At 39.6% G+C, this 22,552-nt stretch overlaps 1 protein-coding gene across 2 annotated transcripts in view; it reads right to left on the reverse strand.

Annotated features, from left to right (window-relative positions):
- Positions 1–2,926: 2,926 nt before the first annotated feature.
- Positions 2,927–22,552, reverse strand: part of MAIP1 (matrix AAA peptidase interacting protein 1) — a 95,765-nt gene continuing 76,139 nt past the window's right edge. The window contains exon 7 of one of the 2 annotated variants that reach the window (XR_009520124.1): positions 2,927–2,946. The gene's annotated coding sequence lies outside the window, so the exon portion shown is untranslated. Of the gene's footprint in view, positions 2,947–22,119; positions 22,400–22,552 lie in introns of those variants that run through there. The other variant, XR_009520122.1, reaches the window with a different exon arrangement.

The raw sequence follows: 22,552 nt of genomic DNA on the forward strand, positions 1-22,552 counted from the left end.
AGCCATTAGGAGATGCATGTCCATTTGGGTTATGAAGTGGGGCAGTGCTTAGGGGATGAGGCTGTGACGCATATAAAATAATGCTATTGCGAGACAGGCAGGTTTGGAAATTACAGGATAATTAGAAAAAGGGTTCTACTTCTTCCTATGGGTTTACACTAGTGCTTCTAAACTTACTCCCTCTTTTGTTTTTAAAGGGAAAAAATGTTCTCATGAACACTTGAGAATAGGTTCATTGATGGCATTTTGAAAAACATTGATTTAGGTTGTACTTTCTCTGAGAATCGATATTTGTCCTTGGGAGAGGGTGTGTGTGTGTGTGTGTGTGTTTGTTTGTGCGTGCGTTCATGTCACACCACACTGATTCCCTCCTACGGAGTGATTTCCTCAGGACCAGAAGCTGGCTCCATAGTGATTCCATGCACTCACAGCCCTCCACCAAGGATGTCACAGAGGATGCAGCAGCAGGTGGAGATGACTGCCCACTGCCTCGCTCCCATCAGGAAGTGCGGTAAGGCAGGCGTTGCAAGAGGAACATGCCAGGGCTGGAGGGATAAGGAAGAGGATGTCTCCGAAGCAGAGAGCAGACCAAGCTTGCATAAGCACATCTCCTTTCAGGGTACAGAGCAAGAGAGGTAGTGATTGGGCAGTGGGGGAAGCAGGTCTGCACCTTGGACAGCAGACAGTGAGACAGGTGACCTTCGTCATGCTGAAGGCAGTGAGGGGTAATGGTGCAAACTGAGGCACTCATTCCCTCTTTCTGCGGTGTTTCTAGGTGGCCTCTTTTACAAAGGATGTCCAAGACAGTCAAGAGAAAAGAACATAAAGTCTAATTTTTATGGGCGATATAAAATAGACATATCAGCATACCATTCAATATTATAACCTGAAAACAAAGACCAATTGAAAAAATTAGCTCCTAAACAGGATTTATGTTTAAATAAATGGGCACTAATGTACATAGGAATCACCTGGGCATCTTGTTAGATGGCAGGTCCTGAGTGGGCAGGTATGGGCGGGGCCTGTGACTCTGCATTTCTAATGAGCTCCCGGGTGAGGCTGATACTATTGGTTCATGGACCACACACTTTGAATAGCAAAGTATTTTCCAGTCTCAGTTTAAAAAAAGAAACTGAGAAACCTGTACCCTTCTAATAGATTATCTAACAGAGTCAGAATACCTACCTTCTTCAGAAATTTTTATTTTTCTCTCTTGTGTACAATATTGTTTATCTGTATTTGCAATTATTAATAACAATATAATAATCCAACATTTATTAAGTGCTTAGCACATGCCAGGGACTAATTTAAGTACTTTATTTGTATTAACTCCTTTAGTTCTCACAACAACCATCTGAGTAGCTTCTCTCATTATCCCCATTTTACAGATAAGGAAACCGAGGGAAGCTGATAAGGGAAGTATATTCCTAACAGTTCTTTCGGTTTTTACTAAATGAGATTTATTTTAATCTGCATTTACAATTCAAACACGATAGATGTCTATCATTTTGAAAATAAAATCCAAGACTTTTGTCCTTCTGAGACAGTCTATTAAGCTATAATTATCTTCACTTTGGAGGTTAGGAACCAACAACTTTGCCTGATTCATCCAGATAATTGAGGGAAATTATCCAGCCTCGTTTCAGCCCACACATGTATTGAATAAACCATGAAGTTTCCAAATGATCATCTGTTGTCACTCTTTCTTGCTAGGGAAAAAATTGAAGTATCAAGAGGTATTTGCCTGCATTTCGCATTCTGGCCATTCTAGCCACAACAATACAGCCATGGATTGGTGCATGGGCTCTACCTAGAGAGGACAACTGCCTCTGAAACAGCTTGACCTGAAAGTTTGCCCAAAGGGCAGTTCTGTATAGGATGGGGTAAAGCATCTCCATCATATCTTTAATTTGGAGAAATGCAGATGCTAATTACAAAGTAGGTCACATGGTCAATCTGCATTCCAAATGTAGAAGAGCCTCCCCTTTTGTCTGGTGTTTTTTTCTGTTTGGGAACGTTTGGAACAAGGAGTATCTGGGTGGCTAAGAAGATAGTCATTCCTTTGTCTCCTTACCACGAATCCTCATTACTAAGAGTAATTGGTGCCAGTCTCTTTCTTCCAATCTTAAAGACTCAAATGAATACAACATACCAATAGAATTCGTTCGGTTATATCCAGTGCCTTGCCTACCACTATCCTTTAGACTTAAGCTGGAATAACATATCTATTCAATTAATATATTTCTGTTTGGAATTACTTCTTGTGCTACATACCACCTCCACCTCCCAATTTGTGCAAGACAGGTATGAATTTTTGCCTATTAATTGCTCAATTTGGTGGAAAATGTAAGGCATTTCATAAGGTCACTTAGCCTCTCAGTGATGGAGCCAGCAAATTATGAAAGACACAAAAGTAACTTTCGACTCCTGTTTTCAATACACATTGTTCGCATCTAGAAGTTTATGTAAGCATATTTTATATATAAGTGAATGTTTTTAATTGCTCAGAAATATATTCTAGCCCTATAACTGAATTCAGAAAAGTCCTCTAATGATTATGAAACTTTAGTAAACATTTTAATATATTAGCTTAATAAAGAAAAGGCGATTCATAATTCTCAAACCTTTAATTCAGCATCTACAAGCTACTAAAATTTTCTAATATGGTCTCTATAGGACAAGTTATTGAGTGTATTTTTGTTCGTTTTTTTTTTTTTCTTTCTTTCTTTTTTGCGGTACGCGGGCCTCTCACTGCTGTCGCCTCTCCCGTTGTGGAGCACAGGCTCTGGACGCGCAGGCTCAGCGGCCATGGCTAATGGGCCCAGCCACTCCACGGCATGTGGGATCCTCCTGGACCAGGGCATGAACCCGTGTCCCCTGCATCGGCAGGCGGACTCTCAACCACTGTGCCACCAGGGAAGCCCTTGTTCGTTTATTTTTGATTCCCTGATGGAAATGTCATCATTGTTTTGTTAACATCAACAATGTAAAGTCACTAGGTAGCATCAGATTTGCAATAAGATGAGTTACTTATGCTAAATAACTTCAATATAGTAATATAAATATATGATTTACTTCCTTTAACTACTCAGTCATGACTATCTTGTTGTGTAAACCACAATCTCCTTTCTTTTTGTTCAGTCTGTATGGGGTAAAGGTAGATCTAATTAAAATAATTTGTCATAGCTTGTATACTAGTCAGCAAGGTCACCTAGATTTCTACTTCATAAGTTACCTAAAAGACCAACTTTCAAGATTGTTTACTTTGAACAGAATATTGATAACAACATTCACTATGTCATGCCAATCAGAAGCTCTGAGAGGTGATTATATATCTTTGATGAATTTTTAAAGGGTCAGGAGGAAGGAAGGAATGTTTACCTAAGGGAAACTTAGTAGACAAAAAGAGAAAAAATCTTTAAACATGGTATTCAGGAAGAGAAACCATTTTTTAATTCTTTGTCGGTAGAAAAAAAGATATAAACACAACTGACTGAAGGACTACTCAGATAAAGCTAATAAAGTTCTTTTCAGAATTAAATTTTTAAAAAAAAGAAACTGAGAAGAAAAAAAAGAAGACCAAAGAAATAAAAGCTGCAGAGACAAAAATGGAAACGAGTAAAAGAAGGAGAGGAAAATAAAAATGAGCAAAGGTTATAATAAAAAGGGGAAAGGATCCAGCCTGTCACCCCTCCTTCCAAATTACCTTTATAGGGATTTCCCTGGTGGCGCAGTGATTAAGAATCCGCCTGCCAATGCAGGAGACGTGGGTTTAAGCCCTGGGCCGGGAAGATCCCACATGCTACGGAGCAACTAAGCCCGTGCGCCACAACAACTGAGCCTGCGCTCTACAGCCTGTGAGCCACAACTACTCAGCCCACGTGCCACAACTACTGAAGCCCGCGCGTCTAGAGCCCATGCTCCAAAACAAAGAGAAGCCATCGCAATAAGAAGCCCGCGCACGGCAATGAAGAGTAGTCCCCGCTCGCCGCAACTAGAGAAAGCCGGCACATAGCAACAAAGACCCAACACAGCCAAAAATAAATAAATAAATAAATAAAACAAAAAAACAAATTGTCTTTATAGACATGAGTTCTTAGTTTACCATCTTTGTCTAAAGCCTTTCCATCATCGAGAAGGCTGGTAGTAACCAGCACACAATCAAATGCTACCCGATTCTTTATCATTGATTTTGAAGTCACAGTGAAGAGGGTGCACCATGAACCACTATCTGGGAGCAGCAGGCATGATAAGTACCCCTAATGCACCTGCAGAAAACAAAGGAGTCTTGATGCTTCCCCTTTCAAGTAATAAAATAGCAGAGCAGTGTGACAGTGCAAACATCCTTTAGTCAACTTGGAAGAACTGCAAAGATGGATTCGTGTGAGGATTCATTTGCCTTTACCATGTAGCTTGGCTTTACCAAACATGGATATGGTATTCCCACAGAGAGAAACCTGTTTGCTTACGATAGTGAAATGTCATTCTAGCACTTCTGTGGTTTGAAAGACATTTATGTTAGCCTGTCCTGTTCATACATGATCATAATAAAGAAATTAGGCAATTATCCTTAGCACATTACAGTCAATGTCTCAGGTTTAGCCAAATAACTGTCATTGGTTCATTCATTCATTCAGCAAATATTTATTAAATGCCTGCAGTGTGCCAGCTGCTACTCTAGGAAGTAGAGATTTAGTCATCAACAAGACAGACGAAGTCCCTGACTGTGAAGTATTTGCTACACTGAAAACCAATGAGGAGACTGCTTTTTTAGTCTGATACATGCTAGTTGATTTATTCTCTTATTTACTGACGAAGATTTTTCACTTTTCACAGAGATTTTTTTTGGTTTTTTTAAGAAGATGTTGGGGGTAGGAGTTTATTAATTAATTAATTTATTTTTGCTGTGTTGGGTCTTCGTTTCTGTGCGAGGGCTTTCTCTAGTTGTGGCAAGCAGGGGCCACTCTTCATCGCGGTGCGTGGGCCTCTCACTATTGCAGCCTCTCTTGTTGCGGAGCACAGGCTCCAGACGCGCAGGCTCAGTAGTTGTGGCTCACGGGCCTAGTTGCTCCACGGCATGTGGGATCCTCCCAGACCAGGGCTCGAACCCGTGTCCCCTTCATTAGCAGGCAGATTCTCTGCCACTGCGCCACCAGGGAAGCCCACACACAGATTTTTAAACTCTCAAATAGAGAAGAATAGTGGGTGAAGAGAAATGATCCTGGGTAAGGCAAAAAAAAAAAAATCCCAAAACCAACAATAAAAAACATGATCCTACTGGCCAACTGTAGCTAGGAGCCAAATTCCCTTCATTCAAGACTGTATGGCTTTCAACATGGGCAGTTCCCCAGCTAATCAAAATTTCAAAGGACACAGAAGACCATTTAATAGGATTATACCTAAACCTGTTACAGATTAAATTCTCTGGCTGTTTGACACCCTAGTAACTAGCACAGATTTGTATTTACAGAAAAAGAGATGAGAAAAATTCCTTCTTGATTAGCAACAAGAGAGCAGAATATCCTGGCCCTCCCCCTTCCTCAAAATAAAAAGGGGAGGGGAGGGGAACGAGTGCCAGGAAACAGAAATCCCACCTCCAGAGTACTGTTGGCAAAGTTCAAATGCACCAAGAAAGCACACAGAGCCATGTCCTTCCTGATGCAAACACCCAGGCCCTTGTTTCCAAAGGCCCATGGCCAAGACCTAGCATTTCTCCCAGAACTGCAGAAACAATAAATATCCACCTCTAGGTGACACAAATGGTTAAGCATTAACAGAATTTGAAGCAGAAAGTACTAAGAACCCTGCCACCGGTTGCAACCACTCATTTTACTGTACCTTCCGAGTCTGAAGACAGCTGCAACTGACACTAGAGACCCACCAGCAGGAAAGTTATGTGAAGAGAAAAAAATACAAACTCGCATTTCTACCTTAAAATGGATGGTATTGGAGGAGACGCAGACTGGATAAAATGAGAAGTAAGCAATATTCTTTTAAAACATGATAGATAATACCTTTACATAGAAATGTGTTCACCTCCAAGCTAATTAACTTTCAGATGAAGCTGTCGTTCTAATATCGATTCAACAAAGATGTTCATAAATAGAATACTATGTAAGTAAGAGTTTAAGCAAACAGCTTTTCCTGACACCCATGAAAAGTCTTCAAACTTATTTCTCTATTGACTTTTACCATCTGGGAAGATGTTCTATGGCTAATAAAGCAGTTTTCCAAATGATGTGCTAATAAGATCAAGTCTCCTAGAAGGTTGGAGAGAAATCTTAAGAGCTAATTCACTTTTAGCTAAGATTGCTGATTCCTTCCAGATGGCTTATGTTTATACAGGTTTAGTAGCTGATTCCCATTTGCGGCATTTTTTAACTTGACTTTATACTTATTATTAGGAGACACTTCTAAGTCGACTTATTTACTACTCAACTGATTCTGTGAGCTACTACTGTAAGTACAGATTTTAAAATACAGTAGAGCTGCCATTGAAATGTAAGACGGCAGCTGGTGTTTAGGTGCTCTGATGGGGAGAGAGGGGTGCGCTCTGCTCTGCCACCCTCAAGGGGACAAGACTTGATTGAATCTGTCACCTCAGAGGGTGCTTTGTCGCAGTTGTACTGGTTGGTGTACATACAGCTCTACAAACACATCTCCCATTGTACAACAAATATTGGCATTTGACAGATCACGTTTGTAACAGACATTCATATTTATTATTTATAAACATGACTACATGCTCGCACGTGCTTAATTTGACTTTCTCATAATTTTAACAGGACAGGCACTAAAATATATTATTGTGTACCTGGGAAATCTTCCACCAAATCTGAGGCATGATAAAAATGTACATGCCCTAAGAAATTGCTGTTGCTTCTTCATGCAGTGATTAACAGCTTAGGCTCTGATTCACTCACACATTCTAGTTCTGCCAGTAATTAACCTCTCTAATTCTCAGTTTCATTAGCTGTAAAATGAGGATAATCATAGTCTGCCTATAGAGTTGTTATAACAATTACACGAGATTTTGCACATAAAGTGCCTCGGAGAGTGCCTTGGAAAAATAGGGCTCAATACATATTAGGTGTTATTGTTACCATATTTTATCAAATCTGTCAATGACTGCAAGATGTACCATTATGGAGTATACCACTATGAAAGAAAAAAAAAAACACTACCAGTTCAACTATACAATTACGATGTAATGCTTTTGCATTACTTAGAATTTTTATTTTACATTTATTGAGATAGCCTTTTAAGATGGAGACAGATTTTGTTTTACAGAACGCTTATGCATTTATGAAAAGGGAGAGATGAGTGAAAAAATGGTTAAGGTATTTCTAAGCTTCTTCACATTCTGAGTCTGACTCCCTGAATTGCTTTTTGACTCATAATTGCTGATGGCCATGTTTTTCCTACACAATATCCTCTGAGCATCAAAAGTGCTGGAGATGCCGGATCATCTCTTAAGCCACTGACACTTTTTCTACAAGTTTTCATGCTGGTGCTTCTTGGAGCTCATGGAATGACAAGAAGAGAAGGTTTTCATTCAATAGCCAGAATGGATTGTTCTTTCTCAAATGACAATTGAATTGCTTGCTGACGGAAACATCAAGGAATTGCCTTTGTGTTGTCACACCACCAGGAATAATAATCCAGTTGACATATGCATGGCAATGTCACCCAAAATTGGTAAATTAGAATCGATTAAATACAGAATTTTCTGTTACTTTTTTCCCTTTCTCATATGAGTAAAATAAGATGTGTCAACATCTAGAGGCAAAATGAAAGTAAGACACTTTCCTATAAAATGTAGGTATTGATTCAAACAGTGTCCACGAAGATCCAAGATTTATTTGTTATTTATTAATTTACCAAACATTTATGGAATATCTGTTCTATGGACACATATTCGGTAAGATATCAGGAAATCAAAGAGATTGTTTTCATCACTAAGACCAAGTGATGGATGCAGCCTTTGGGCAATGAGAGAAAGCAAACAGGTAAGCATACAACAAATGCAGTGACTGAGGGTCATAAGAGATACATGCACAAGGTATACTGGAGGCATGAAGGAGAACTCAATGGATTCTGCTTGGACCTGAGCTGGGAAAATACAAATGAGTTTCCAGACCGGCAAAGGAGGAAAGGGAATTGTAGGCAAAGGGGGCTTTCCTCAAAGGAAATGCTGTATCTTCTGATTTTTTTCAAATTTTCTATGTCCTGTCTGTGTTCCTTGCACTAATGGGTTGAAATGAGCATTTCTCTTTTTTCTTCTGGGAATTGTCTATTTATAACTTTTGTCTATTCTCCTCTTGGGTTATGTTCACATATGGACCTGTAGGAACCTTTTATATATTATGGACCTTAACTCACTATAAATTATATATTTTGCAAACATATTCTTCCATTCTGTCACTTGTCTTTTAATTTTGTTAATAGCAACTTTTATATTCCAACAGTTTAAATATTTCCCCAGTCAGATCTGTTGATACTTTCCTTTTTGGTTTCTGGGTTTTAGATTTGCTTGTGAAGCCCTTCCCTACCCTAAGACATATTCTAATACTTCTCATATATTTTCCTCTATCTTAAGGTTTTTTATTTTTAACAACAAAGTCTAAAGCTAAAACTTATTTATTTATTTATTTATTTATTTTTGCAGTACACGGGGCTCTCACTGTTGTGGCCTCTCCCGTTGTGGAGCACAGGCTCTGGACGCGCAGGCTCAGCGGCCATGGCTCACGGGCCCAGCCGCTCCGCGGCATGTGGGATCTTCCTGGACCGGGGCACGAACCTGTGTCCCCTGCATTGGCAGGCAGACTCTCAACCACTGCGCCAACAAGGAAGCCCTAAAACTTATTTTTAAATACTGCATGTGGTTGGTATAACATTTTCCCCAAAAATGCATATTGAATTTAAACTTACCCTTAGATTTTCTGTTAGCTCTTACCAGATCATTATTAACTTAGAAAATTACAAGCACGCAACTTTCAATAATCCATGCCAACAAAGAAAAGTAGTGTCACAAATGAAATAAAACTACTTTTTTAGTTTCTTTTTTTTTTTTAATAAATTTATTTATTTATGGCTGTGTTGGGTCTTCGTTGCTGAGGGTGGTCATTCTTTAGTTGTGGTGAGCAGGGGCTACTCTTTTTCGTGGTGTGTGGGCTTCTCGTGGTGGCTTCTCTTGTTGCGGAGCATGGGTTCTAGGCACGCAGGCTTCAGTGGTTGTGGCACGTGGGCTCAGTAGTTGTGGCTTGTGGGCTCTAGAGCTCAGGCTCAGTAGTTGTGGCGAACGGGCTTAGTTGCTCCGCAGTATGTGGGATCTTCCTGGGCCAGGGCTCAAACCCGTGTCCCTTGCATTGGTAGGCAGATTCTCAACTACTGTGCCACCAGGGAAGTCCCTTTTTTAGTTTCAAGTGTCAAATTTCCATCGAATTAACTTTGGTAAAACAAGACATTTTTTTGGCTCGCATTAATCAAGAAAGGGCAGAGATGGATATGACCTCAGGAATGGGTGGATCTGGGGATTTAAAAGTCATAAAGACCAAGTTGGTCAGTTGTTTCTGCTTCTCTCTTTGTGCTGTTTTTTGGGTTTTTTTTCCTCCAACTACAGACAGATTTTTCCCATATGGTAGGAGAAATGGGTGCAAAGCATTCCAGACACACATTCCCACAGTTCATCAACCAGAGAGGGAAACGTGTTCCCCATCAGCTCTAATAAAAACCAAATCTCAGGATAGGAGTCTGATTATACTACCCTTTAGTCACTGGTTATTTCTTTCTCAGGCAATGACCCATCTCCAGAGCCATTCCTGTAGCCAGGAGGATTGAGTTCTATGCTATGACTGAGCAGACCTGGGTCATGTTCCCAGCCCAGTTGGCAAAGCAGCAGGAGCTGATAGCAGAAGAAAGAGGGTGGTCACAGACATAACTGCCAAGAGATTCACTAACAGTCAGTCCCTCTAATCTGTGATTTGCTACAATCAATAATCATAAAAGCAACACAAGCATTTACATTTCCCTATTGACTACATTAGATTTTTAGACATACAAGTTGTCTTTCTCTTTTTTTGATTATCTTAGGCTCATATTAAAATTAATTTCCATAACCTCAATACACAATAATTGATTTGAAACTTGGATTTTCACCATGTGATCCCCAAGACAAGTTGTTTAACTTCATCTGGTTTAAGGTTTTTTCATCTGTAAAATGAGGTCTTTGGTTTTATGATGTAGGGAAATGGAAAGAAGACAATACAAAAGAGAGAAAGGAGCCTGGGATTCAATACTTGCCACAAATGGTTCCTAAATCTACAAATGCATAAGAGGGAAGCTTAGCTCATGGTATCATACACCTCTATCCTGTACGCCCTTCTCTATTCTCTATGTGTTACTTAAGGAAAAGAATCAGAATTCTCTATGTATGAGTCAGAAGCTCTTTCAGGAACAGGTAATAGAAACACAACTCAAATCAAGTCAATGGAGTAAAAAGGAATTTACCAGTTCCTACAACTGCAATAGGGAGCACACAGCACGGAAGGAAAAGCTACAGCAACCAGGGTCTCAGAAACTGTAACTGGGACTCAAAGCTACCAGTGTTCTGTGTCTGTTTCCTTCACTGCTTATCGCTGCTTCTCTTTGTGTTTTTACTCTCATTATTTTGTAACAGGGGGCATGGCTGCCAGAAACCTCAAGTTAGCAGCCATGGCCAAAGGGTGTCTTTCCACCCCAAGAAATGATTCTGGCCCTAATTGGGTTATGTGTACACGACTTGGGCCGGCCTCTGTTGGAATGGGAATTGGGCATATATTTATTCCTGTGGCCAGGGAGATGGCAACTATTAACTGAAAAATGGGGTGGATGGGGAGCAGTGTTGCCAGACTTAGCAAATACAAAGACGTCCTATATTTAATCTGGCAACCCTAGGTGGGAGAGCTTTCTAAACAGGCAAAATTAATAACCACCACAGTTTACTCCACTATTTCCTCAAGAACCTGCCCTTGTGTCCTTTGCCATTTTGCTCATACCAGTGGGCTGAGTCGCAAGCAGACAGATAACAGCTGTCATCTCAGGAATCTGGCTCAGCATTAAGTGTGGAGGGCATTGGTTATAGTACTTATTCTTTCTTGGCTTTTCTTAAAGCTAACATGACTCTTCCATAAGCATCTTGGTGGCTGTGAGCTGTGCATTCTGTCTAGTCACAGGATCCCAGAGCTGGAGGGGGGCCTGGAGGTCCTGGCTGATCCTCTTGTGATTTGTAACTTTGGGTAACTTGGTAAACCACCCAAGAATTTCACCCATGGTCATTTATAGATGAGGAGTCCTTACCAACTATGTTTCTGGAGCATAAAGGAGAGAGGCAGGAGGAAGGAGATGACTTGAGAAGCAATGCAAAAGATCTTAGATCAATGAGGAGCCAGCAACTGTCTCCCATAGAGGAGCAGAAAAAGGCTGCATTTTAGACAAACACATGGTTTAGAAACCGTGAGTGGAAGGACCAGAGGGAAGTAGCCTGATGGGGAACAGCTGCATTGGTCCCATTGAGGGGTTCAGTTAGAGTAGTGGAAGAAGAGCCGGAAAGAACAGAGGGTAGAGTAGACCTGTTTACGCAGTTCAGAGTGAAAAATCAGAGGGAATTAGTGGCTGGTATTTTCCATATTTAAATTCACTCCTGCTTTTAACTTTAACCAATGACATATCGTCAGTTTCTCCCACTGTCAAGAACCAACAAGCAGCATACACATCGATTTTGTAAAAGACCGCATTCAATATTCACTGAAGATATTGTGCAATCTGCACATTCGTCATGTTCTCACCATTTTAATGATGTTTTTAAAGGAAAGTACTTCTCATATATCTGTCCTCTTAATGTTTATTTTTACTGAGGGAGTTGTGTGCACAAGGATGATTCTACTGTGGTGTCAGTTTAAGTGATTTTTTAAAAATATGCAGGATCCACATTCATTATTTTAGTTTACATGATTCCCATTTTGACCTTACCCTCAGTGAGGTGAGGTGGGAAAGTGTCAGATCAAGGGTTAGCTGACCTGTTCCAGACCTGCCTCTCACTTGCACAGGTTGGCCAAACGATCACAGACGTGGGCAGAACCTCAGATTCTCCACCTACAGCAGGAGGGCTCTTGGGCCAAGTGATCTCTCAGCAACCTTCCAAATCTAGTAACATCGGATTCGGTAGCTGAGGAAATTATAATTGAGACCATGAAAAGACAGTGACCTTTTGCTGAACGTGACCTCTTGTTAAGTAAGCAGCACTCTAGGATGTGGGTTAAGAACACGGGCTATGGAATCCAGCAGACTTGGGTTTGGGCTCTGGTCCTGACATGTCATATCTTCCTTAGTCCCCACGTTTCTGAGACAGAAATAGAACTACCTGCTCTGTAGTGTCATTGTGAGGAATTCAGGAGAAGGAGAGGTGTAGGAAGCACTCTACAGAGCGCTAGGACCCTATGTAAATCCCCAATACTTGGGGGCTAGCACTACTGTTCATCACATGGTGCATCACCAACTGGGCCAACACAGAACTAGAGAAGTTATTCCAATCATTCAATCATTTGTTCATTCATTCAGTTATTCATTCAAAAATACTATATCTGTCCAATAAATATTTGCAAGGGTCTGCCAGTAGGCATGGCCTCTGGCTACAGAATTCCATCTAAGCATTTTTATATTCTTACTTTCTGGCTCCCCACAGAGAGTTTCTGCAATTGCAAGAAACATTTTGGTATGGTTATCATTATGGGGTCTTTAAAAGTAACCAGCTCGGGCTTCCCTGGTGGAACAGTGGTTGAGAGTCCGCCTGCCGATGCAGGGGACACGGGTTCGTGCCCCGGTCTGGGAAGATCCCACATGCCGCGAAGCGGCTGGGCCCGTGAGCCATGGCCAATGAGCCTGTGCGTCCGGAGCCTGTGCTCCGCAACGGGAGAGGCCACAACAGTGAGAGGCCCGCGTACCGCAAAAAAAAAAAAAAAAAAAAAAAAAAAAAGTAACCAGCTCTTGGCTTTAATTAATCTTGGCCCTAACTTTTTCATGAGAAGAAAAGTCAGTGAACCCGTGCTGCAGCATCTATTTCCAGAGCTGACGTGTTTAGTCATTTGCATGTGAAACTGTCAAAGACAGGCTGGGTTACTGTCCCATGGAACATCTGCACGGTGTTTATCATTTTGGCATTTGAGAACTCCGTCAATACGTGCAGACCCATGACAACCTCGAGATTTTGTTTCCAAATGTGCCATCGATGAATAACAGCCCTAACAAGCACAATCATCCAGACAACAATTTGGGTGAAACGTGAGGCTGGGAATTACAATGTGTTTCCAGGTGCTCTGGGGGTAAAAATCCTTTGCTATCATTACAAAACAATACGGTCTTTGGAAGCACAATATGTGTAAGAAGGCTTTAGAATCAGACAACTTGCTTTTGTTTTGGAAGCACAGATTCAAGTCTGGCCTATGATAATCACTGGCAGAAGCAGCTTTCTTGATTAAGTCAGTCCCCTGAAAGAACATGTGTCTTTATTACAGACAGTGCCTTCTCCTAATCCCCACCTTAGATGCAAAGGCCAAGTTCCCCTCAGCTGAGCTCAAGGCTCTCTCAACCCAGAGCACAGTGCCTCAATCTTGACCACTGGTAATCTGAGATAAATTCAACTTATGCTGTCTCTGTTAAATGCCCCAGTGGTTCTCTCTCCTTTCAAAGGACTCGCTCTTTTGTCTCCAGATGGTACCTTGGAGGTGTACAAAGATACTAAGGCGATTAGTTTTGACTAACCTCCTAGAACTTGTCAAGAACCTCCTTCACAGGAGGTTGAAACCATGCTGGTCATTTAGTCTGACTCGACTGAAAGAGGCATTGGATACAAATAGATTCTGGGAAAATAAATCAACTTTAGGCCTTTTACTGCTGAAGGCTTAAAATAATTCCCCAAAGGCTAATTATGTCTTTCTTTGCTCAGGAGTTGGGCTTAATAATAAGCACCAAGCATATGGCAGAGACTGGGCTGCATAACCCATCACAGCTTTCTGTTCAGCAGTGGAGGTGTTGGTCTGAAAGGGAACTATATACAGAAAGCTTATATACATTAATAGTTGTAGTATGTATTAGTGCTGGAAACTATAAATGCTAACCTGGCTTCTAAACATTCCTTTGAACTCACTAGTAATCAAAGAAGCATAATGTAAAATAACACTAACAATCTATTATTCATCTATCACATTAATAGAGATTCTTAAATGATGACAATATGGAGGAGGATTTGATGAAATAAGCACTTTCATGCCTTATGGTGAGAATATAATTTGGGACAATCTTTCTGGACAGCAATTTGGCAAGAGGTACAAGGGCCATAAAAATATTCATATATTTTGATACCATCATTTCATTCCCAGGCATCTATCTTATAGTATAAACCATGGACAGAGATTTAAATGTAAGAATGCTCCTTGCAACACTATTTATAATAGCCAAATGTACAATGAAAAAAGAATGATTAGCAAATTATGTACATCTACCACATTCTATGAGATGTTATGCAGTCATTAAAAACCATGTTGACAAAATCACGTTCAAAGGCAGAGGGGGAGTGAAAATAGGATACAGAACAATGGATACACCATGATCTTAACTATGTAAAATAATATATCCAACACACATTGCAAACAAAATGATGTTATGTTTAAAAATTCAGCCATTTCTGAATTCCTAGATAGAAGCTGAAATGTGTATTAGTTAGGGATTGGGAGGGTGGGGAAGGGAAGTGCCTAAGCTGTTGTCCTTGGGGAAGCTCTAAACCAGCAGAATAATCCAAATCCAATTGCAAAAAATATTCTGTTTAATATTATCAAAGTCTGGAGAGGGCAGAAGCAAGAAGAACTACAACTCTGCAGCCTGTGGAAGGAAAACCACATTCACAGAAAGAGACAAAATGAAAAGGCAGAGGCCTTTGTACCAGATGAAGGAACAAGATAAAACCCAGGAAAAACAACTAAATGAAGTGGAGATAGGCAACCTTCCAGAAAAAGAATTCAGAATAATGATAGTGAAGATGATTCAGGGCCTCAGAAAAAGAATGGAGGTAAAGATCGAGAAGATACAAGAAATGTTTAACAAAGACCTAGAAGAATAAAAGAATAAACACCTAGAAGAATTAAAGAACAAACAAACAGAGATGAATAATACAATAACTGAAATGAAAAATAAACTAGAAGGAATCAATAGCAGAATAACTGAGGCAGAAGAACGGATAAGAGACCTGGAAGACTGAATGGTAGAATTCACATCTGCAGAGCAGAATAAACAAAAAAGAATGAAAAGAAATGAAGACAGCCTAAGAGACCTCTGGGACAACATTAAACGCAACAATGTTTGCATTATAGGGGTCCCAGAAGGAGAAGGAGAGAGAAAGGATCCGAAAAAATATTTGAAAAGATTATAGTTGAAAACTTCCCTAACATGGGAAAGGAAATAGCCACCCAAGTCCAGGAAATGCAGAGTCCCAGGCAGGATAAATCCAAGGAGAAACATGCCGAGACACATAGTAATCAAATTGACAAAAATTAAAGACAAAGAAAAGTTATTGAAAAAAACAAGGGGAAAACGACAAATAACATACAAGTGAACTCCTGTAAGGTTTACAGCTGATTTCTCAGCAGAAACTCTACAAGGCAGATGGGACTGTCATGATATATTTAAAGTGATGAAAGGGAAGAACCTACAACCAAGATTACTCTACCCAGCAAGGATCTCATTCAGATTCAACAGAGAAATCAAGTTTTACAGACAAGCAAAAGCTAAGAGAATTCAGCACCACCAAACCAGCTCTACAACAAATGCTAAAGGAACTTCTCTAAGTGGGAAACACAAGAGAAGAAAAGGACCTACAAAAACAAACCCATAAAACTTAAGAAAATGGTAATAGGAACATACATATCAATAATTACCTTAAACGTGAATGGATTAATAGCTCCAACCAAAAGACACAGGCTCGCTGAATGGATACAAAAACAAGACCCATATATATGCTGTCTACAAGAGACCCACTTCAGACCTAGGGACACATACAGACTGAAAGTGAAGGGATGGAAAAAGATATTCCACGCAAATGGAAATCAAAAGAAAGCTGGAGTAGCAATACTCATATCAGATAAAATAGACTTTAAAATAAAGAATGTTACAAGAGACAAGGAAGGACACTACATAATGATCAAGGGATCAATCCAAGAAGAAGATATAACAATTATAAATATATATGCACCCAACATAGGAGCACCTCAATACATAAGGCAACTGCTAACAGCTAAAAAAGAGGAAATCGACAGTAACACAATAATAGTGGGGGACTTTAACACCTCACCTACACCAATGGACAGACCATCCAGACAGAAAATTAATAAGGAAACACAAGCTTTAAATGACACAATAGACCAGATAGATTTAATTGATATTTATAGGACATTCCATCCAAAAACAGCAGCTTACACTTTCTTCTCAAGTGCACATGGAACATTCTCCAGGACAGATCACATATTGGGTCACAAATCAAGCTTTGGTAAATTTGAGAAAATTGAAATCATATCAAGCATCTTTTATGACCACAACGCTATGAGATTAGAAATCAATTACAGGGAAAATAACGTAAAAAGCACAAACACATGGAGGCTAAACAGTAGGTTACTAAATAACCAAGAGATCCCTGAAGAAATCAAAGAGGAAATCAAAAAATACCTAGAGACAAATGACAATGAAAACACGATGATCCAAAACCTATGGGATGCAGCAAAAGCAGTTCTAAGAGAGAATAAGCTCACCTCAAGAAACAAGAAAAATCTCAAATAAAGAATCTAACCTTACACCTAAAGGTACTAGAGAAAGAAGAACAAACAAAATCCAAAGTTAGTAGAAGGAAAGAAATCATAAAGATCAGAGCAGAAATAAATGAAATAGAAACAAAGAAAACAATTGCAAAGATCAGTAAAACTAAATGCTGGTTCTTTGAGAAGATAAACAAAATTGATAAACCTTTAGCCAGACTCATCAAGAAAAAGAGGGAGAGGACTGAGATCAATAAAATTAGAAATGAAAAAGGAGAAGTTACAACGGACACCGCAGAAATACAAAGCATCATAAGAGACTACTACAAGCAAGTATATGCCAATAAAATGGACAACCTGGAAGAAATGTACAAATTCTTAGAAAGGTATAACCTTCCAAGACTGAACCCAGAAGAAACAGAAAATATAAACAGACCAACCAGAAGTAATGAAATTGGAACTGTGATTAAAAGTCTTCCAACAGAGGCTTCCCTGGTGGCACGGTAGTTGAGAGTCCGCCTGCTGATGCAGGGGACACAGGTTCGTGCCCCAGTCTGTGAAGATCCCACATGCCGTGGAGTGGCTAGGCTCGTGAGCCATGGCCACTGAGCCTGCGTGTGCAGAGCCTGTGTTCCACAATGGGAGAGGCCACAACAGTGAGAGGCCCACATACCGCAAAAAAAAAAAAAAAAAAAAAAAAAAATCTTCCAACAAACAAAAGTCCAGGACCAGATGGCTTCACAGGTGAATTCTATCAAACATTTAGAGACAACTAACACCCATCCTTCTCAAACTCTTCCAAAAAATTGCAGAGGAAGGAACACTCCCAAACTCATTCTATGAGGGTACCATCACCCTGATACGAAAACCAGACAAAGATACTACAAAAAAAGAAAATTACAGACCAACATCACTGATGAATATAGATGCAAAAATCCTCAACAAAATACTAGCAAACAGAATCCAACAACACATTAAAAGGATCATACACCATGATCAAGTGGGATTGATCCCAGGGATGCAAGAATTCTTCAATATACACAAATCAATCAATGTGATACACCATAGTAACAAAATGAAGAATAAAAACCACATGATCATCTCAATAGATGCAGAAAAAGCTTTTGACAAAACTCAACAGCCATTTATGATAAACACTCTCCAGAAGATGGCATAGAGGGAACCTACCTCAACATAATAAAGGCCATATACAACAAACCCACAGCAAACATCATTTTCAATGGTTAAAAACTGAAAGCATTTCCTCAAGACAAGGATGTGCACTCTCACCACTATTATTCAACATAGTTTTGGAAGTCCTAGCCATGGCAATCAGAGAAGAAAAAGAAATAAAAGGAATACAAATTGGAAAAGAAGAAGTAGAACTGTCACTGTTTGCAGATGACATGATAGTATACATACAGAATCCTAAAGATGCCACCAGAAAACTACTAGAACTAATCAATGCATTTGGTAAGGTTGCAGGGTACAAAATTAATGCACAGGAGTCTCTTGCATTCCTATACACTGACAATGACAGATCAGAAAGAGAAATTAAGGAAACAATCCCATTCACCACTGCAACAAAAAGAATAAAATATCTAAGAATAAATCTACCTAAGGAGTCAGAAGACCTGTACTCAGAAAACTATAAGATGCTGTTGAAATAAATCAAAGATGACACAAACAGATGGAGAGATATATCATGTTCTTGGAATAGAAAAATCAATATTGTGAAAATGACTATACTACCCAAAGCAATGTAGAGATTCAATGCAATCCCTATCAAATTACTGATGGCATTTTTTACAGAACTAGAACAAAAAAATCTTAAATTTGTATGGAGACACAAAAGACCCCGAATAGCCAAAGCAATCTTGAGGGTAAAAAAAAAACGGAGCTGGAGGAATCAGACTCCCTGATTTCAGACTATAGTACAAAGCTACAGTCATCAAGACAATATGGTACTGGCACAAAAACAGAAATATAGATCAATGGAACAAGATAGAAAGCCCAGAGATAAACCCACACACCTATGGTCAACTAATCTATGACAAGGAGGCAAAGATATACAATGGAGAAAAGACAGTCTCTTCAATAATTGGTGCTGGGAAAACTGGAGAGCTACATGTAAAAGAATGAAATTAGAACACTCTCTAACACCATACACAAAAATAAACTCAAAATGGATTAGAGACCTAAATGTAAGACCAGACACTATAAAACTCTTAAGAGGAAAACATAGGAAGAACACTCTTTGACATAAATCACAGCAAGATCTTTTTTGATCCACCTCCTAGAGTAATGGAAATAAAAACAAAAATAAACAAATGGGACCTAATGAAACTTAAAAGCTTTTGCAAAGCAAAGGAAACTACAAACAAGACAAAAAGACAACCCTCAGAATGGGAGAAAATATTTGCAAATGAATCAATGGACAAAGGATTAATCTCTAAAATATATAAACAGCTCATGAAGCTCCATATAAAAAAAAAAACAACTCAATCCAAAAATGGCAGAAGACCTAAGTAGACATTTCTCCAAAGAAGACATACAGATGGCCAAGAAGCACATGAAAAGCTGCTGAACATCATTAATTATTAGAGAATTGCAAATCAAAACTACAATGAGGTATCACCTCACACCAGTTAGAATGGGCATCATCAGAAAATCTACAAACAACAAATGCTGGAGAGGATGTGGAGAAAAGGGAACCCTCTTGCACTCACGGCGGGAATGTAAATTGATACAGCCACTATGGAGAACAGTAGGAGGTTCCTTAAAAAACTAAAAATAGAACTACCATATGACCCAGCAATCCCACTACTGGGCATATACCCAGAGAAAACCATAATTCAGAAAGAGACATGTACCACAATGTTCATTGCAGCACTATTTACAATAGTCAGGTCATGGAAGCAACCTAAATGCCCATCGACAGAAGAATGGATAAAGATGTGGTACGTATATACAACAGAATATTACTCAGCCATAAAAAGGAACAAAATTGGGTCATTTGTAGAGACGTGGATGGATCTAGAGACTGTCATACAGGGTGAAGTAAGGCAGAAAGAGAAAAACAAATATTGTATATTAACGCCTATATGTGGAACCTAGAAAAATGGTACAGATGAAGTGGTTTGCAGGGCAGAAATAGAGACACAGATGTAGAGAACAAACGTACGGACACCAAGGGGAGAAAGTGGCGGGGGTGGTGGTGTGATGAATTGGGAGATTGGGGTTGACATATATATGATAATATGTATAAAGTGGATAACTAATAAGAACCTGCTGTATAAAAAAATAAATAAAATTCAAAATTAAAAAAAAAAGAAACCTAATGAATCTCAAATATAGTAAACAAGATGAAATCCCCCCAAAATATATATATATAACCAAAGTCTGCCTTCACTTTGATAGGCAGTGGGAGCCTGTACAGAGCACCTCCATGAATTCAAATAACAAGTATTTATGGAGCCTCCACTATGTGCCAAAGCACTGTGCTTGGTGAAGTGGAGACAGTATTAAGCAAAAGAGACACCGTTCCTGCCTTCACAGAGCTTACAGTCTGATCAGTCATTATCATTATGCTGTCTACTGATATTTTTTTTCTCAATAGTAGCAACAAATCAGGGATTTGGGAAAGAGATGTCCAGTGGGATATGTGTGGTTAATGGATGCTGGACACAGCAATGTCAGATACTCCGTTGTCAGTTTCCTTTCCTGCACTGAAGTTCCCTTGTGGGAGCCTCAAGACATGTAAAGTCTGTTAAACATGACTGCCTCATGCTAGCTAGGCTACGGGGAATAACAGGATGGGCTAGTGCCCACCCTTTGCAGCAAAGCAGGCATAAGTGACCAGAAGAAGCCTAGCAAAGTGCTCACAAGAGATGCTGAGAGAGAAGCGCAGAGCAGCTGCCAGTCCAGAGCAAGAAGCAAGGAGAGCAACTGGCGTGTGTTGGTGGAACATGCAGACTGGAGAACATATGAAGCATCTCTAGAACACATGAGACAGATATAAAATCCTGGAAGGGAATATACCAAATATACCTTTGGGTAAGGAGGGTTCTGGGTATATTTATTTTTTTCTTCAATCCACATATATTATTATTACACGAACGAAATATAATTTTCAAAACCTCAGCCCTTAACGCCCTCATATCGTTTGTGTTCCTATTACTCTTTGTCTTCCTTCTTCATCTTTCATATTACTTTTCTTTTTCTTCCTTCCCTCCTTTTCCTGCCCATGGATCACAAGTCTTGTCAGACAGCCACATGTGTAAGCAGACTCTTTGTGCCATGGCCTGTGTTTGGTATTAAAATAGCAATGCTCATCACGCACTGCTTAAGCATTTCACGTGTATTGACTCCTTTAATCCACATGACAACCCTCCTGGGTGGTAGTAACACTATCCTCATTTAGCAGACAAGGACAAAGAAGCAGAGGCATAAACCAACCTGCCTAGTCACATGAGCAGGACTTCCATCTGAACACAGGCACTCAGGTTCCAGAGCACACACACACATAACCACTTTACTGGACAGCTTGGGGGAAAACACAAAGGACCACAGTTACAATTCTTACCCCAAGACTGCTTAGTATCTCAGCTTTTATATGAAATTGAGGGTACAATTCCTGAGGTCCTGAGCCCAAGTATCTGATAAGTGGTGTGACACAAATCCCAGCTTAGTGCCCTAGAGGGCACACTGTACCCACCAACCGTGCCATACCCTCACCAACAGAAAGGCAGGCTATGGGACTCCACTACTTAGCCATGTGATCCCAGGTAAGTTACTTAAGCTTTCTGACTTTCATTTCTCAATCTAAAAAATGCGACAGTAATACCCACCTCATTAAACAAAGTTTCTATATCCTAAGCATGATGCCTAGCACATAATTAGTTCTCAATAATGTTAGCAAACTTTGTGTGTTAGGGGACTCAAGTGTCCTCATGTAGCTTACCTTCTAGGGGTCAGCAATCTGCAGCCTATAGATTAAATCTGGCCCACTGCCTGTGTTGTAAATAAAGTTTTATTGGAATAGAGCCATGTTCATTTACTTACGTATTGTTTAATGGCTGTTTTCATGTTTCGATAACAGAGCTGACTAGTTGCAACAGAAACTATATAACCTGAAAAGCCCCAAATTTTTGTTCTTTGGTCCTTTACCAAAAAAGTTTGCCAACCTCTGCTATAGACACACTAACTAGATGGGGTAACAAAACAAATATACAAAATCACATATTTTTGTCATGTTTTAGATCTATATTTCTGTTTTGTTTATTTTATGGAAAGCTAAAGTAAGGTTTAATTCTAGACACATAGCATAGAAAACACTAACATAAATATTTTTAAATTGTCATCTTAAAAAAATCACAAATACACAAAGTCATTTGGCAAGATGTGAAATGGTTTACAAGTTCCCCACATCATTTGTTCTTTCATGTGTCATTTCAACGTTGCTGCTGAAGGCTTCCTTCCTAGGCACTGATATTCTTATCAGGGAGGCAATGATCTATGTTTCAGCCTCTTGGTTCATACGTTTGGGTATCATCTGCCTTGCCCTGAGATGAATCAGAATGAAACATTACAGGCGTGAGAATGGGGAGGTTATGGCTTCCAGAATAAAACAGCAGCCTAGTGATCTATAGAATGTCTCCAAAGAATATTAAATTAATCATCCAAGGATTATTGTGTATTTTTCCGAACATCTGTGA

Source organism: Delphinus delphis, chromosome 7 (assembly GCF_949987515.2).
Source record: "Delphinus delphis chromosome 7, mDelDel1.2, whole genome shotgun sequence".
Classification (NCBI taxonomy): domain Eukaryota; kingdom Metazoa; phylum Chordata; class Mammalia; order Artiodactyla; family Delphinidae; genus Delphinus; species Delphinus delphis.